The following is an 18,755-nucleotide window of genomic DNA, read 5'->3' as shown; positions in this document are numbered from 1 at the left end:
TTGTTTGTGTGTGATCGGGGTGTATTCAATCCGCCGATTCTGCTGAAAAATGTATTTCTTAAACGGAAGCAAACGGAACAAAACGGGGATAAACATAACTGAAAATGTTCAATAGAAACTCTCATTTGCAACTGTTGGACTAATGATTACACCCTAGATCAGCTAGAGTGCAAGGCGGTATCGAATGTGTCAATGTCTGTCACTTTGATTACTCAAAATTCTTTCGACCTGTGCACCTACGTTGTAAACGTTCATTCATCGGCTAGGTTGTAGCAACCTCATGATGGGTACAGGGAAAATGTGTGCATTAACCTATCGATGTTACATTGAGCTGGGTGAATGGAATATGAATGACAGTCATCCTATATGCTGTAATAGGAATGAGGCCATGCTCATGAAATATAAATAATCCATTTTAAACGGCACCGACTGTCAGTGATGTCTGTCTGTGGTGTGTGTGTGTGTGTGTGTATGTGTCTGTCTGTGGTGTGCGTGCGTGCGTGTGATGTGTTCTGCTGGGTAATAGTGTGCTTGTCCCAAATGTATTCCTCTCTCGCACACTTATCTGATCTTGCCCTAAGTCATGCCTCTCTACAGCTCCCACTGGAGGCTCAGCCCACACACTCACACACACACATGTAGAAAGAGGGGGCCCAGTTTAAAGACTGTTCTCTTTTTAAGAAGTTGTCAAACCGGTTCTCCCCAGTCCACTCTGCAGAGAGACGAGGCATTGTCCAAGGATTGTGTTGTGCCTGAGAGGAACAGACAAAATAGTTAGGCAAAGAGAGTCTGAAAAGATCAAAGACATTAAGTGTGGCCTCAAACTACACACACACACACACAGAGAGTGACACACACGCTGACACACACCTCCAGCAATACAGCAATAAACCTTAGGACACAGGTCATATCTGACAGACAGAGCTACAACTTTAGTTCACTTGCATTCTATTCTATTCTTTTTCATTTAGGCAGTTGGGACAAAACTTTGACGGGAATAAGCATGTAAAAGTGGAAGATGAAAGTTAATACGCCTTGTTCCAGTGATTTAAAGTATCTGTCCAGTGTTGTAGATTTTAGATGACCTAAAATGAATTACAATATGAATTAAATAGATGTCCTTCCAAATTTTTTAAATTAAGGATATTAAAAAGCAGCTTTTCTCTTGGCCATGCTTGGCCTGTTAGGAAACAACAGAGTGGTTTGGGCGTGTACTGGTAACAAAATATATATTTGACAGCTCAGCCAATGAGATGCACATACAGTTAGATATTGAAATTAGTTCCCAAGTGAGGGCACTGGGGCAGACTGCCTGAGCCTGGCTGCACCAAGTCAAATAGTATGGATGGATTCAGGACGCACGATGGAACTACTAGAGTACTTTACTATAACAACATAACACTGCCTTCAGAAAGTATTTATACCCCTTGACTTATCCCACATATTGTTGTATTACAGCCTGATTTCAAAATGGATTAATACATTTTTTTTCAGTACACAATAAACCATAATGACCAAGTGAAAACATGTTTGTAGAAATTTTAGCACATTTATTGAAAATGAAATACGGAAATATTTCATTGACATAAGTATTCACACCCCTGAGTCAATACATGCTAGAATTACCTTTGGCAGCGATTACAGCTGCGGTTTCCTTCCTCTCTGGCAACTGAGTTAGGAAGGACGCCTGTATCTTTGTAGTGACTGGGTTTGTTGATACACCATACAAAGTGTAATTTATAACTTCACCATGCTCAAAGGGATTCAATGTCTGCTTGTTCTATTTTACCCATCTACCAATAGCTGCTCTTCTTTGCGAGGCATTGGAAAACCTCCCTGGTCTTTGTGGATAAATCTGTGTTTGAAATTCACTGCTCGACTGAGGGACCTTACAGATAATTGTATGTATAGAGTACAGAGATGAGGTCATTCAAAAATCATGTTAAACACTATTATTGCACACAGAGTGAGTACATGAAATTTATTCAGCACATTCTTGTCCTGAACGTATTTAGGCGTGCCAAACATTTTTTATTCGTAAACATTTCTAAAAACATAATTCCACTTTGAAATTATGGGGTATTGTGTGTAGGCCAGACACAAAATCTCAATTTAGTACATTTTTTATTCCGTCTGTAACACATCAAAATGTGGAAAAAGACTAGGGGTGTGAATACTTTCTGAAGGCACTGTACATGCAAACTGATTACTTCACTAGCATGAGTTTTGCTTTGTCACCTATATTCCGAATTTCTGTGTTGTTAGCTACATAACTAGCTAGCTAGCTAGCTGTGAAGCTACCTAGCTAGCTACTGCTGCTACCTACTGTATATCAGTCAACAACTTAACAAGGTTTCTCTTGACATAACACTTTTGGCTAGGCTAGAAACAAAGGGTTTTAAATAGAAGGGAATGGCAAGATGGTTATTGTTTGGAGGATCTGACTTGGTTTCTTGTTGGTTAGCCAGCTAGCAGCAATAGCTAATGTTAGCATGCTAACGTTAGCTGAGTGCTTCCAAACAGCCAGCAGGCCACTCTTACAAATCACATATTTTGAAATAGACGTAACTGGCAAGATAGTTGTTGCATAGGCTTAGTCTTTATTGCTAACACCAGCTGTGGATTGATTGGCTTGCTAGCTAGCTTGATTGTGTGTAGTGAGTGTGCACTCCTGAGCCCGAGTCTCCTCTAGTCTCGAGAAGGATCCTTTCTTCCCACCTGAGAATTTGTTTTTAAAAAAAGAAAGTAAAAAGCTGATGGGCCAATCACATTCGGGCCTGTTTTGGCAAAAGAGGATGATGTCATTATCCAAGCAAATTTCATGTCTTTTCTTAAACGGTTTGTTTCAAGAACAAGTCTGAGATGGGGTTTTACTGAGTTTCTTCTCTATAATGCTCTGGCCACAACAAGTAAAGGACGAGTCAACAACATGATTTAGTTATGTGCAAACAGAATATGAGCTTATAACTGGACAGTTACTTTAAGACAGGATCTTCCCTTCATTCTGGTCAGGCGATTCTATTTTACACGCAGCCCTACACACATATGCGCACAAAAACACACAGAGACGCACACACACACACACACTGCCTGCATTCCTGAGGGTTAACTGTACATTAGCATCATGTGACAGTGAGAAATGTGCCTCAACGAGCACCAATTAGGGCCCGGTAACATTTGTGTGTGTGTGTGTGTGTGTGTGTGTGTGTGTGTGTGTGTGTGTGTGTGTGTGTGTGTGTGTGTGTGTGTGTGTGTGTGTGTGTGTGTGTGTGTGTGTGTGTGTGTGTGTGTGTGTGTGTGTGTGTGTGTGTGTGTGTGTGTGTGTGTGTGTGTGTGTGTGTGTGTGTGTGTGTGCGTGCGTGTGTGTGCCTATGCGCATACGTGTTTGTGTGAGGCTGAACATATGTATGTGTATATGATATTTGTTTCCTCATCCACATACTTCCTTACTTGCTGTTTCCCCAAACCCTTCTTAAATCTATCACTATGACTTGTTTTGCCAGGCGTAAATCTTCTCTGTCTCTAACCACACCCTGTAATAACCCCAGCCTCCTGTCTTAACACGAGAACCACCAAAGCAGTCATTTGGACTGCTCATGATTTAATTGTTTTATTACTCTGCTGTTTTTAAGTCATGCCCCCTCTGTCCTTGACTTTTCCTATATAAGTCTACATAACACACTGCCGTTGCTAGAATTGTAACATCAAAAACAGAACTGGAGTTATCAACAGTTTAAGGAGGGCGTGCGCTTTTTTGAATGGTTTTGCGCATCCTTCTGACAGTAGAGCCTGCTCCTCTCCTTCTACTGACAGTAGAGCCTGCTCCGCTCCTTCTCCTGGCAGTAGAGCCTGCTCCGCTCCTTCTCCTGGCAGTAGAGCCTGCTCCGCTCCTTCTCCTGACAGTAGAGCCTGCTCTGCTCCTTCTCCTGACAGTAGAGCCTGCTCCGCTCCTTCTCCTGGCAGTAGAGCCTGCTCCGCTCCTTCTCCTGACAGTAGAGCCTGCTCCGCTCCTTCTCCTGACAGTAGAGCCTGCTCCGCTCCTTCTCCTGACAGTAGAGCCTGCTCCGCTCCTTCTCCTGACAGTAGAGCCTGCTCCGCTCCTTCTCCTGACAGTAGAGCCTGCTCCGCTCCTTCTCCTGACAGTAGAGCCTGCTCCGCTCCTTCTCCTGACAGTAGAGCCTGCTCCGCTCCTTCTCCTGACAGTAGAGCCTGCTCCGCTCCTTCTCCTGCTCCGCTCCTTCTCCTGACAGTAGAGCCTGCTCCGCTCCTTCTCCTGACAGTAGAGCCTGCTCCGCTCCTTCTCCTGCTCCGCTCCTTCTCCTGACATTAAAGTGCTGTACCCAGTTGATAATCCCCCCGATAATTGTCTCAAAACTGAACCTAAACTAGAGGCCTACCGAAATAAATGTCACACATTATAACAACAGATGAGATGAATTAACTTGATGAGTGACTTGATGAGTGAGCGGAGGCGAATGATGCACAATTATGTAATCACCAATTGTGAATGAAGAACAGCAGTCCAAGTTTTATCAGCCTACACTAGTCTACTTGGAGCACACAGTGAGAGCGTGTGTAATTGATCAAATCTGAATGAAAACGACACAGATGGTGGGGAAGAAATTAATCAGGACCTTTCTGATGATTATTCTTCTGATTCTGAGCCACAGCCTACACCTTCGAGGCCTATTGCACAAAAAAGCTGAACCGGGCTACCACCATTTACATTTTTAAAAAGTGAACCTTTATTTAACTAGGTAAGTCAGTTAAAGAACAAATTCTTATTTACAATGACTTCCTACATCGGCCAAACCCGGACAACGCTAGGCCAATTGTGCGCCACCGTATGGGGCTCCCAATCACGGTCGGTTGTGGATTCGAACCAGGGTGTCTGTAGTGACGCCTCCAGCACTGAGATGCAGTGCCTTAGACCTCTGAGGCACTCGGCACCAAATGAAGCGGTGAGACAGGAGCGAGGACGGGACAGTACCATTTGGATAGAACAAGTCAGTGGCAATGGTACAGGCTGATTATCAGCACAAAATGTATGGGATAGCCTAGCCTACCTTTCTTTGGAGAAACCATGTCACGCGATCGTTTGTACAGAGCAGCAAACACTGACAATAATTGACTGCTGTCATATCGACACAGTGCATTCGGAAAGTATTCAGACCCCTTGACTTTTTCCACATTTTGTTACATTAGAGCCTTATTCTAAAATGTATTAAATAGTCCCCCCCCCCTCATAAATCTACACACAATACCCCACAATGACAAAGCAAAAACTGGTTTTGTGATTTTTTTTTGCAAATATATTAAACATTAAGAACAGAAATATTACATTTACATAAGTATTCAGACCCTTTACTCAGTACTTTGTTGTAGCACCTTTGGCAGTGACTACAGCCTTGAGTCTTCTTGGGTATCACGCTGCAAGCTTGGCATACCTGTATTTGGGGAGTTTCTTCCATTCTTCTCTGCAGATCCTCTCAAGCTCTGTCAGGTTGGATGGGGAGCGTCGCTGCACAGCTATTTCCAGGTCTCTCCAGAGACGTTTGATCGGGTTCAAGTCTGGGCTACTTAAGGACATTCAGAGACTCGTCCCGAAGCCACTCCTGTGTTGTCTTGGCTGTGTGCTTAGGAACGTTGTTAATTAGTTTGAAGGGAGTCAAATAAAAGTGTTTTAGTCACATGCTTCGTAATCAAGTAAACAAGGCGCAGACTAACAGTGAAATACTTACTTCCCAACAATGTAGAGAGAAAGAAAATAGAGAAATAATGAAAAGTAAAACATGTAATAATAAAGTAATAACAGATACCCAATGAGTAATGATCACTTCAGGTATTAAAGCCCACATGCAGTCTTTTTAATTTGATTATTATTTACTTATTTTAAAATAATTGTGAACATGCTATGCTATGTCTGACAAATCACTGTGTGTGTATATTTCATTAAAATAACTCCAAATTGATTTCCCTGAGCCTCCTTTTGCTATTGAAATGTGGGCGTGTTGATACACATTTTTATGTATTTGAATTCACAAACCTTATTGGCGGATAGGGTCATTTAGACTCTAGAGCCTACCCCCCCGCTTACCCCGCAAAAGTAAGAGGATACATATGCAAATAAAAGATGACTGGTCATTGGTCAGAATAATCCGATCAGATTGTTATGGCATCATCTTGGCCAAAAACTCCATCCCACCTGAACAGGCTGAAATGACAGGATTTATTTTCAAACAGCTCTTAACACAAAAATAGCATTATCATAATTTTCACAATTTCCGAGTGTTATTTTGACCTCATAATGTAGAAATGTAAAAACAGGGAAACACGTTTTTGACTGCAGTGCCGCTTTAAGGAACTTACAGTAACTTACTTTCACTGAGTTTACTAATGACAATGCTCTCACTTCAAAGGATCCCATGACAAAGCCTGTGGTCTGGACACACCCTTAGAGACGGGCTCTTTGCAGGCTAAATGATTATGGGTAGCAACAGTCAACCTGATTCCGCTGGTCTCCTCTTCATACACACACACACACACACACACACACAAACACATGTTCACACAAACACACACACTGGTCACCTCCTCATGTTCTTACAGGTAATGACCTGGATGCTCCCCTTGGCTTGTGACTGTGCATTGTGTGCCTTCCTGGAGCGAGTGTGTGGGTGTGAGTGTGTTCTGACAGAGGGATGAGTGAATGTGTGTCGGTTGACTTGTCAGACCCTCACACCTGCCTCCACTTGCCCACAGGTTCTGCACTCTTAACATAGTCAGGTCAGGGAGGTGTGTCCTCGCTATGACTTGGATGGAGAGCTTATCCCATCACCCGCCACACCCTACATCCTGTCTACAGCCTGTCTACATCTCTCTCTCTCTCTCTCTCTCTCTCTCTCTCTCTCTCTCTCTCTCTCTCTCTCTCTCTCTCTCTCTCTCTCTCTCTCAGGTTTTTAATCTGTACCTTCCCACACAAGTCCCTTGGAATGTCCAGACACTGCCACGACCAAGGATTCCACTGGTCACCACGGAGACCAAGGATTCCTGAGGTCTAGGGCAGGGCAGTCCCAGGTAGGTGTGATTTCACAGGTTGACTAACACATACTCAGACACACACAAATCCTATGCACACTTGGACTGTGAGTGTCTGGTATATTTATTGTCTGCAACATTTGCTGATGAGTAGAGAACGATCTCTATCTCGAACGGACGGGGGTATGGACAGACCCCCCCCCCCCCCCCCCCTGGTAAAGACAAGCTAATCCCAAGCAGACGGTCACACATGATGTTCATATCACCTGCATTCCTCACACCGCCTACCACGTGGGAGCGTGTGCGTTTCCGCATGTGAACATATGTGTTTGTTTCTTTACACTTAATCCTCCTTGTCCCCATTTGAACGAAAAGACTGTAGAGTTAAGTTAACCTGGTCCCACAGAAAGATCATGCATATGACGAACAACGTCCTAAATGCACAGTAACACAGCCTTTCCACCTATTATGGAACTGCTGTCGGTGAGCCGGTATAACTTCTCAAGGGTTGCGCTATTGTTCTTCGATGGACTGTGATGTTATGCCTTTCATAGGCTCCTGTTATGTCTGCACCCTTACGCAAGGCCATTGTGTTCTGGAACTGTTGCTTGTATCAAATAACTGTTGTGTAAACAATACGATTGTATTATCACCTCTCACTCTATAAGGGACATGTAACCATTTATGTTTTGAGTTCTTCCCTGTGAAATTAGAGATAGATCTCCCTGGCATAAATGGCCTCTGCCTTAATGTTTGGATCGAGTTTGCCACAGTAGAACATTGCAGTGAATTGGAATGTCTGTTCTATTTGGTCCTAATTCTATAGCTGGTGCCCCTCCATGTAGGGAGAACTGTGTGCCTCCTCCTGCCCAGAGCAGCTGTGTCTGCCCAGAGCAGCTGTGTCTGCCCACTGAGACGGGGAACTTCCTCTGTTAATCCTCCCCCTGTCATTTGGAGCTTAGACACACGTGTCCAGGGTCTGTCATACGGATCATATGGAGCTTAGGCATGCAGTATGCAGTATGCAGTATGCAGTATGCAGTATGCAGAATGCCCAGAGCTTATGCACAACTGTACATTCATTCCAGGGTGTGAGAACAACATATGCTTACCCATACTACAGAGTGGGCCAGTGGAGTCGGTGATGAGCTCATAACAACATGGTTGTACCCCAAGGTTGTGACCCAACTAAGGACAAAATCATAACCTAGTACTAGACTGTGACCCTAGACAAACTGGTCTTGACCCACCTTGAGTAAACACTTCTCCACACTTGAGCAATGACTGGCACGCCCCAAAGTTCTTGTAAATCTCTGGATCCTCGACTTCCTGGTGGGCCGCCTCCAGGTGGTGAGGGAAGGCAACAACACATCCACCACGTTGACCCTCCTCCTGTACTCCCTGTTCACCCACGACTGCTTGGCCGCGCACGACTCCAACACCATCATTAAGTTTGCCGATGACACAACGGTGGTAGGTGGCCTGATCACCGACGATGATAAGACAGCCTATAGGGAGGAGGTCAGAGACCTGGCAGTGTGTTGCCAGGACAACAGCCCCTCCCTCAACTTCAATAAATCAAAGGAGGTGATCGTGGAATACAGGAAAAGGAGGGGCAATTACGCCTCCATTCACATTGACAGGGCCTTTTTTTCTTCTTTTTTCCTACTGTGTTATTGACTTGTTAACTGTTTACTCCATGTGTAACTCTGTGTTGTCTGTTCACACTGCTATGCTTTATCTCGGCCAGGTCACAGTTGCAAATGAGAACTTGTTCTCAACTAGCCTACCTGGTTAAATAAAGGTGAAATAAAATAAAAATAAAAAAGGGCTGAAGTGGAGTGCGTCGGGAGCATCGACTTAATCCGTGTCCACATCGCTGAGGATCTGGGACCAAAAGGCTCCAGAACAGCTTCTACCCCCAAGCCATAAGACTCCTGAACAGTTCATCAAATGGCCACACAGACTATTTGTATTGACAGCCTTTTATATTTTGCACTGACTCTCTTACACTGGCTCTATGTGAACTCACTACCCACACATGCTACACTGACTCTCTTACACTGGCTCTATGTGAACTCACTACCCACACATGCTACATTGACTCTCTTACACTGGCTCTATGCGAACTCACTACCCACACATGCTACACTGACTCTCTTACACTGGCTCTATGTGAACTCACTACCCACACATGCTACATTGACTCTCTTACACTGGCTCTATGCGAACTCACTACCCACACATGCTACACTGACTCTCTTACACTGGCTCTATGCGAACTCACTACCCACACATGCTACACTGACTCTCTTACACTGGCTCTATGCGAACTCACTACCCACACATGCTACACTGACTCTCTTACACTGGCTCTATGCGAACTCACTACCCACACATGCTACACTGACTCTCTTACACTGGCTCTATGCGAACTCACTACCCACACATGCTACACTGACTCTCTTACACTGGCTCTATGCGAACTCACTACCCACACATGCTACACTGACTCTCTTACACAGGCTCTATGCGAACTCACTACCCACACATGCTACACTGACTCTCTTACACTGGCTCTATGCGAACTCACTACACACACATGCTACACTGACTCTCTTACACTGGCTCTATGCGAACTCACTACCCACACATGCTACATTGACTCTCTTACACTGGCTCTATGTGAACTCACTACCCACATATGCTACACTGACTCTCTTACACTGGCTCTATGTGAACTCACTACCCACACATGCTACACTGACTCACTTACACTGGCTCTATGTGAACACACTACCCACACATGCTACACTGACTCTCTTACACTGGCTCTATGCGAACTCACTACCCACACATGCTACATTGACTCTCTTACACTGGCTCTATGCGAACTCACTACCCACACATGCTACACTGACTCTCTTACACTGGCTCTATGCGAACTCACTACCCACACATGCTACACTGACTCTCTTACACTGGCTCTATGCGAACTCACTACCCACACATGCTACACTGACTCTCTTACACTGGCTCTATGCGAACTGAACACTACCCACACATGCTACACTGACTCTCTTACACTGGCTCTATGTGAACTCACTACCCACACATGCTACACTGACTCTCTTACACTGGCTCTATGCGAACTCACTACCCACACATGCTACACTGACTCTCTTACACTGGCTCTATGTGAACTCACTACCCACACATGCTACACTGACTCTCTTACACTGGCTCTATGTGAACTCACTACCCACACATGCTACACTGACTCTCTTACACTGGCTCTATGTGAACTCACTACCCACACATGCTACACTGACTCTCTTACACTGGCTCTATGTGAACTCACTACCCACACATGCTACACTGACTCTCTTACACTGGCTCTATGTGAACTCACTACCCACACATGCTACACTGACTCTCTTACACTGGCTCTATGTGAACTCACTACCCACACATGCTACACTGACTCTCTTACACTGGCTCTATGTGAACTCACTACCCACACATGCTACACTGACTCTCTTACACTGGCTCTCTATGTGAACTCACTACCCACACATGCTACACTGACTCTCTTACACTGGCTCTATGTGAACTCACTACCCACACATGCTACACTGACTCTCTTACACTGGCTCTATGCGAACTCACTACCCACACATGCTACACTGACTATCTTACACTGGCTCTATGCGAACTCACTACCCACACATGCTACACTGACTCTCTTACACTGGCTCTATGTGAACTCACTACCCACACATGCTACACTGACTCTCTTACACTGGCTCTATGTGAACTCACTACCCACACATGCTACATTGACTCTCTTACACTGGCTCTATGCGAACTCACTACCCACACATGCTACACTGACTCTCTTACACTGGCTCTATGTGAACTCACTACCCACACATGCTACACTGACTCTCTTACACTGGCTCTATGTGAACTCACTACCCACACATGCTACACTGACTCTCTTACACTGGCTCTATGTGAACTCACTACCCACACATGCTACACTGACTCTCTTACACTGGCTCTATGTGAACTCACTACCCACACATGCTACACTGACTCTCTTACGCTGGCTCTATGCGAACTCACTACCCACACATGCTACACTGACTCTCTTACACTGGCTCTATGTGAACTCACTACCCACACATGCTACACTGACTCTCTTACACTGGCTCTATGTGAACTCACTACCCACACATGCTACACTGACTCTCTTACGCTGGCTCTATGTGAACTCACTACCCACACTTGCTACACCACACACGCTCACACAGACGCATTTTCCCACTCTCCACATACACTGCTGCTACCCTGTTTATTACCTATCCTGATTGCCTAGTCACCTTTTACCCCTACCCACATGTACAATTACCTCAACTACCTCGTACCCCTGCATATTGAATCAGTGCTGGTACTCCTTGTATATAGCCTCGTTGTTGTTACTTTGTGCTACTATTTCCTTTTTTATTCCTTACTTTCTAACTCTGCATGGTTGGGGAAGGGCTCGTAAAGTCAGCATTTCACAGTAAAGTCTACACCTGTTGTATTCTGCGTGTGTGACAAATTAAAGGTGATTTGAATCTCACAGTGTGTGTTTGTCCTTCCCTTGGTTTACAGCCCCCTGAAACATGAAGAAAAAGGGGCCAGAGAGAAAACAACACAGAGGAGAGAATCTGTTCCAACATGCAGAGCCAGAGAAAAACAGGGTGAAAGAAAGAATTCCACTAATCGCAATCCAAAACCTCACCCCGCCCCTCCCTTACCCTGCAGTTACTCCTCCCTCTCCCTCCCAAAACCCACCCTAACCCTTCCCTATTTCTCCCCCAAAAAATCAACGTTCCTCCCTCAAGTCGTCCCAGCCAAACCCAACCCTACTCCTCCCTGTCCATCTCACCCTTTCTCTCTCACCTCTCTCCCCCTCACAGGTCGACACAAACACACAATTCTCCTCAAACACGATGGCTGAGCATTGGCTCCGGGCCTCACTAGAGACGCATCATGTTGACGGGTTTATTCCCCTGGCGGCCAGTGATTCTGAGCGCAACACCGAAGCGCTGCGTGTCACAGTCCAAACCTCGATCCACAAGTCTGCCAGATGCAGCACAGTAACCTTTTTATTTACCTAACTTATTCACAGAAACTGACTCTACAGGGACACGACTATTACTCTCTGAGAAATACGGCGAAGTAGAAAACCCCACCCTGTTGTCTTATCCAAACGAGATAACATACCGCACATTACTGAGGAAAACAGTTGACCAGAAGAAAATGTTGAAAATGAAAACGTTGTGGTGTGTGTGTTCTCCTCAAAACCACATACTATGTTAAAGTTTGCCAAATTGTTCTGTTAAGGAAGTTTGTTTTTATTGTTGTGCGTAATGGTGTGTGATCTGAGGTAACATCTAGAATGGTGTGTTGGTATATACTGTCTATGCAGGTGTTATTGTATGGTATAATATGTCCGTGTGATGTGTCTGTATGCTGAATGTTTTTAGTTACATTTGCTGTGCTTGTAAAATTGAATTATTGAACCTCACGTGACAGATTTATTGAATGTTGTGAAAACCAAGAAACAAATGGTAAAATAAATCAATAAAAAGACGTTTGTTTTACACTGTTTCAACAAGCTTTACAAAATCTGACAAGGTAGGAAAAAAAAGACAGGCAATGCTGAAACATCAGCAACATCTGAAGGGAACTCTGCTTCTCCTTAGCAAGGCACTGCTTAGGTAATGTCATAATCTGATCTAAAAAAATCCTTTCATTTACAGATAACTGAGCATGGACCAGATTCCTACGATATAGAGATGAGTGAACCTGCACAGCGAGAACAAACAAGCAGAATAACTCCTTTATTTGATCCGGTCTTTCCCACAGGAAGAACACACCTATGTAGCTGGCACACTGACAGGAGCATAAGAACACACACACGCACTCATGACTGGCACTAGATACACACACCAGAAGTGAATTGGTCAAATCTTTATCTGCAGTAAACCTGGGTACAATTCCCTCAAAGTGGAGCTAATGTACACAACATACTCCACTCTTGGGATACTGTAAACATACTCTAAGGGTTGTCCATAGCAAGTCAAAGCAAATCTCTCACATCACACTCAGCTCACGTTCTCATTTGATAAAATATTGAATAGCAAATGAATGATCAATAACATCATCCTCTGTGAGGTCTGACTGTACGACACTAGAGTAAAGATTTATGCATCAGTGCTGACACATTTCCTGTTTTCCACACCTTAAACCGCCAAATTACTGTGTCATAGTCATCACTATCTTGCAGTGTGTGTTTTTTAATTATTTTATTTTACCTTTATTTAACTAGGCAAGTCAGTTAAGAACAAATTCTTTATATATATATATATATATATATCACACACACACACACACACAATATTAAGAACACCTGCTCTTTCCATGACCTAGACAAACCAGATTAATTCAGATGAAATCTATGATCCATTATTGATGTAATTTCTTAAATCCACTTCAATCAGTGTAGATGAAGGGGAGGAGACCGGTTAAAGAAGGACTTTTAAACCTTGGGACAACTGAGACATGGATTGTGTATGTGTGCCATTCAGAGGGTGAATGGGCAAGATCAAATATTAAGTGCCTTTGAACAGGGTATGATAGTAGGTGCCAGGCGCACCGGTTTGTGTCAAGAACTGCAACGCTGCTGAGGTTTTCACACTCAACAGTTTCCCATGTGTATGAAGAATGGTCCATCATCCAGCCAACTTGACACAACTGTGAGAAGCATTGCAGTCAACATGGGCCAGCATCCCTGTGGAACGCTTTCGACACCTTGTAGAGTTCATGGCCCGACTAATTGAGGCTGTTCTGAGGGCAAAGGGCGTGGGGTGCAACTCAATATTAGGACGGTCTACTTAATGTTTTGTACACTCAGTGTATATGTATGTATGTGTGTATGGTAAGATGATCCCTGATCTGTTATTCAGCACTACAGTAAGCTCTGGTTGGATAGTCTCTGAACACACTTCTAATGCTTTATCAAAGCCACCTGGGACCAGAACAGAGAACAGAAGGATGAAGGATGCACCCACAGCCTCTCAACTATTCCAGGAATTTGCCCTGCAATAGATTCTTGGTGTTTCTGGGTAACTGTAAAGTTTGATTTGAAACATACGTTTGGCTTACACAACTTTGCTTTGATAATATAGTAGCAGTAAACATCATGTTTGTGTTTCTCTTCTTAAACAACACACTGTAGGGAACAGCCAGAGCTGGGTTTGAACCAGTGGCCCTGTGGAAATATGGAGAGTGCTCGACCACATGCCAAGATCCTGACATGTTGGTAGAAGCTGTGGCACACACACAGTTGTCAATGTCACTTCTTCACACTCAGTGGACTGAGCATAAATAGCAGTGCAGTGCCATCTACTGGCCAGTTACGTGCCTTAACAGGTACAGTAGTCCTACACGCATCCCCACGACTCAACACTGATGTGAAGGCAATGACCTGGAACTAGACAGGTGATGATCAATTCCCGGTGGGCATCCACCTTGTTGCTTTCACTGTGTTTACAGATCAAGGCAGATGAAGAAGAGGAAGCAACTTTAGACTATTGAGATGAAGCCCAGCCTAGTCTATGCCACACTTGCTGTTGCTGCTGTTGATCATGATTTACACACAGAGTGTACAAAACATTAAGAACACCTGCTCTTTCCATGACATAGACTGACCAGGTGAATCCAGGTGAAAGCTATGATCCCTTATTGATGTTGCTTGTTAAATCCCCTTCAATCAGTGTAGATGAAGGAGAGGAAACAGGTTAAAGAAGGACTTTTAAGCTTTGAGACATTGTGTATGTGTGCCATTCAGAGGGTGACTGGGCAAGACAAAAGATGTGAGTGCTTTTGAACTGGGTATGGTAGTAGGTGCCTTTGAACTGGGTATGGTAGTAGGTGCCAGGCACACCGGCTTGTGTCAAGAACTGCAACACTGGGTTTTTCCACGCTCAACAGTTTCCCGTGTGTATCGAGAATGGTCCATCACCCAAAGGACATCCAGCCAACTTGACACAACTGTGGGAAGCATTGGAGTCAACACGGGCCGGCATCCCTGTGGAACGCTTTCGACTCCTTGTAGAGTCCATGACCCGACGAATGGAGGCTGTTCTTGGGGGTGAAACTCAATATTAAGAAGCTCTTGCTAATGTTTTGTATTTACAGTCGAGTAGGTGGTAAGACAATGTGTGGTGGGCACACACAGAGTGTAAATATACCCCCTGTCATCTCAGTCAGCTGTAATGGTTGTTTTGCTGACCTGTGTGGGTGAGCACTGGCGCCATCGGTAATTATCAAGTGTGTACAGGGTGGCGAAGTGTTTGGCGGCTTGTGGCAGTATCACACGAAGACCGCCAGATGCCGCCGTCACCTCTTGCCCATTTGAAGGTGAGTTGGAGCAGAGAGCGCGCTACAAATATCCAAAGCCTTCAACATTATTTGCGTGAAAAGGTTAATGTTGTCCATTCCTACCCCCCCCCAAAAGAAAAGAATAAATATAAAACATTGGTCAATATATGACTGTATTATAATTTTTGGGGGGCTTCTTGCCCACCCGTCTCCCGGTTCATGTCACACCAGACTATTCATACCACAGACCGTCTCATCCAGAGGAGCAGATTCATTCCGTTTTCCTGGATACCAGAAGATGACACCACTCAACCACATATAGGCTACAGATGGACTAAAAACAGAAGAGCAGTGGACTTATTATTTACAATTCGGGCTATCACAATAACTTTGGGCAATCTGAGCAATTTATGACTGGGAGGCAATCAATGGAGACTTGAACATTGGAGATCAACATTTTGAATAGAATTCTCCCTGGAGGACTTTTATGATCCTAGTAGGCAATTCTTCGCACAGGTTTGCATAAGGATATGGTGCCGTAATTTTAGACTGTTGCCACAGCTATGCAATCAACTCTACAGCATGCACGAATCACAGGAATCTCCAACCTTACCGATTTCAACTGCTACAGGGGGCAATTTCTTCCCTAACCAACTGCATCAGCTCGAGTTTGAAGTCAACTCGTTTCTTCCCGGTGGTTATAATGGGAATAACGGTCACTACAGTCCTGAGATTTATGAGTTTGGGTTCCCAACCTCTTATGATTGTTATGGATCATATACGGGCTCTTCCTCTCTCACCACGGACACAGGTGCGTAACGTGATTCATATCTATTGTATAATCGAACCTGTTTATTCCAGTGTGGATGTGCCCATGATCACTGAATTTCACCGTTTTCTGCTCCCAAGTTTGTATGCATCAATTACGCACAGGCACATCCAAACCTGACAGCTAAGGGAGGAATACACTCCTTTTCAGAAGATGAACATAAAGCTATTTGTTCTTTCTCACAGAAAGATGAGAAGGATCCAGATGTCAGAATGGTACATATTGATCATTAAATTACACTGTCTGCTCCAAAATGTGGATAAATCAATAACAAGCAATTAAGCACAATTATGCACATCCACAAGTGAGAGCAAGGCAGCAGTAAATTAAGTGGAGAGGACAGAACAGTCAGAAAGCCAAAGCCAAAACTCTCCTTTTATGACTAGCCTATACTTTCCATTTTAGTAGCCTATGATGTGGCAATTTCTGTACTTTTCAGAAACATTGTGTTGGTTCTTTATGCCAGGTTTTTGTTTTAAACCTAGTGCACAGGCTATATTGTGTAAATCAATGATAGGCTTACCTCCTGTGAACAGACCAAATAACACAATATTTTAGTTCTGGGTTAACCAAGATTAATGACAGACCTGCTAATGATCATACACATTTTCTCAGAGAAAGAGAAGGAGACAGAAGTCAGAATGATAAAAGGGCAATCCAAAGAAAGCCCGGAAGCCTAGAACAATCTACTCCAGCCTGCAGCTGTGTGTGCTCCAGAGCAGATTCCGAATTAGGCAGTATCTGGCGCTACGTGAACGAGCGGAGATCGCTGCGTCACTTAATTTTCTGACCATGATGGAGGATTTTAAATAGCATTATATTCATTAAGTTAAATATATTTCATACAGTTGAAGTCGGAAGTTTACATACACCTTAGCCAAGTACATTTAAACTCAGTTTTTCACAATTCCTAACATTTAATCCTAGTAAAAAAATCCCTGTTTTAGGTCAGTTAGGATCACCACTTTATTGTAAGAATGTGAAATGTCAGAATAATAGTAGAGAGAATTATTTATTTCAGCTTTTATTTCTTTCATCACATTCCCAGTGGGTCTGACTTTTACATACACTCAAATCATATTTGGTAGCATTGCCTTTAAATTGTTTAACTTGGGTCAAACGTTTCGGGTAGCCTTCCAAAAGCTTCCCACAATAAGTCGGGTGAATTTTAGCCCATTCCTCCTGACAGAGCGGATGTAACTGAGTCAAGTTTGTAGGCCTCCTTGCTCGCACATGCTTTTTCAGTTCTGCCCACAAATTTTCTGTGGGATTGAGGTCAGGGCTTTGTGATGGCCACTGCAATACCTTGCCTTTGTTGTCCTGAAGTAATTTTGCCACAACTTTGGAAGTATGCTTGGAGTCAAGCTTTAACCAAGCTTTAACATCCTGACTGATGTCTTGAGATGTTGCTTCAATATATCTACATCATTTCCCTTCCTCATGACGCCATCTATTGTGTGATTTGCACCAGTCCCTCCTGCAGCAAAGCACCCCCACAACATGATGCCGCCACCCCCATGCTTCATGGTTGGGATGGTGTTCTTCGGCTTGCACACCCTCCCCCTTTTTCCTCCAAACATAACGATGGTCATTATGGCCAAACAGTTCTATTTTTGTTTAATCAGACTGGAGGACATTTCTCCAAAAAGTATGATTTTTGTCCCCATCTGCAGTTGCAAACCGTAGTCTGGCTTTTTTATGGCAGTTTGGGATTGATTTGCACTTTTCGCACACCAAAGTACGTTCATCTCTAGGAGACAACGCATTTCCTTCCTGATCGGCATGATGGCTGCGTGGTCCCATGGTGTTTACACTTGCATACTATTGTTTGTACAGATGAACGTGGTACCTTCAGGCGTTTGGAAATTGCTCCCAACGATGAACCAGACCTGTGGAGGTCTTGGCTGATTTCTTTTGATTTTCCCATGATGTCAAGAAAAGAGGCAGAGTTTGAAGGTAGGCCTAAAAAATACATCCACAGGTTCACCTCCAATTGACTCAAAGTATGTCAATTAGCCTATCAGAAGCTTCTAAAGCCATGACATTATTTCCTGGAATTTTCCAAGCTGTTTAAAGGCACTGTCAACATAGTGTATGTAAACTTCTGACCTACTGGATTTGTGATACAGTGAATTATAAGTGAAATAATCTGTCTGTAAACAATTGTTGAAAAAATGACTTATGTCATGTACAAAGTAGATGTCCTAACCAACTTGCGAAAACTATAGTATGTTAACAAGAAATTTGTGGGGTGGTTGAAAAACGAGTTTTAATGACTCCAACCTAAGTGTATGTAAACTTTCGACTTCAACTGTAGGTGCACTGTATATAAGTGTAATATCCTTGCTGGAGATGTAAGGTACTTGACTGGAGGTAGCAGTGCGCTTGTACATATGATGGGAATTTCAAACATCCCCTATACTTGTGCATGTCTACTCCTCTCCCTGCATGT

The 18,755-nt window shown here is 43.8% G+C and overlaps 1 long non-coding RNA gene across 1 annotated transcript; it reads left to right on the top strand.

Moving 5' to 3' along the window:
- Nucleotides 1-10,594: 10,594 nt before the first annotated feature.
- LOC124041547 lies at nt 10,595-12,692 on the top strand. Its single transcript, XR_006839962.1, has 2 exons — nt 10,595-11,786; nt 12,006-12,692. It is a non-coding gene; the product is annotated as an uncharacterized LOC124041547 (long non-coding RNA).
- The last annotated feature ends 6,063 nt before the right edge of the window (nt 12,693-18,755 follow it).

Source organism: Oncorhynchus gorbuscha, linkage group LG08, assembly GCF_021184085.1.
Source record: "Oncorhynchus gorbuscha isolate QuinsamMale2020 ecotype Even-year linkage group LG08, OgorEven_v1.0, whole genome shotgun sequence".
NCBI lineage: Eukaryota > Metazoa > Chordata > Actinopteri > Salmoniformes > Salmonidae > Oncorhynchus > Oncorhynchus gorbuscha.
Note: the sequence above shows the minus strand (reverse complement) of the source record. Positions and strands in the feature narration are given on the sequence as shown.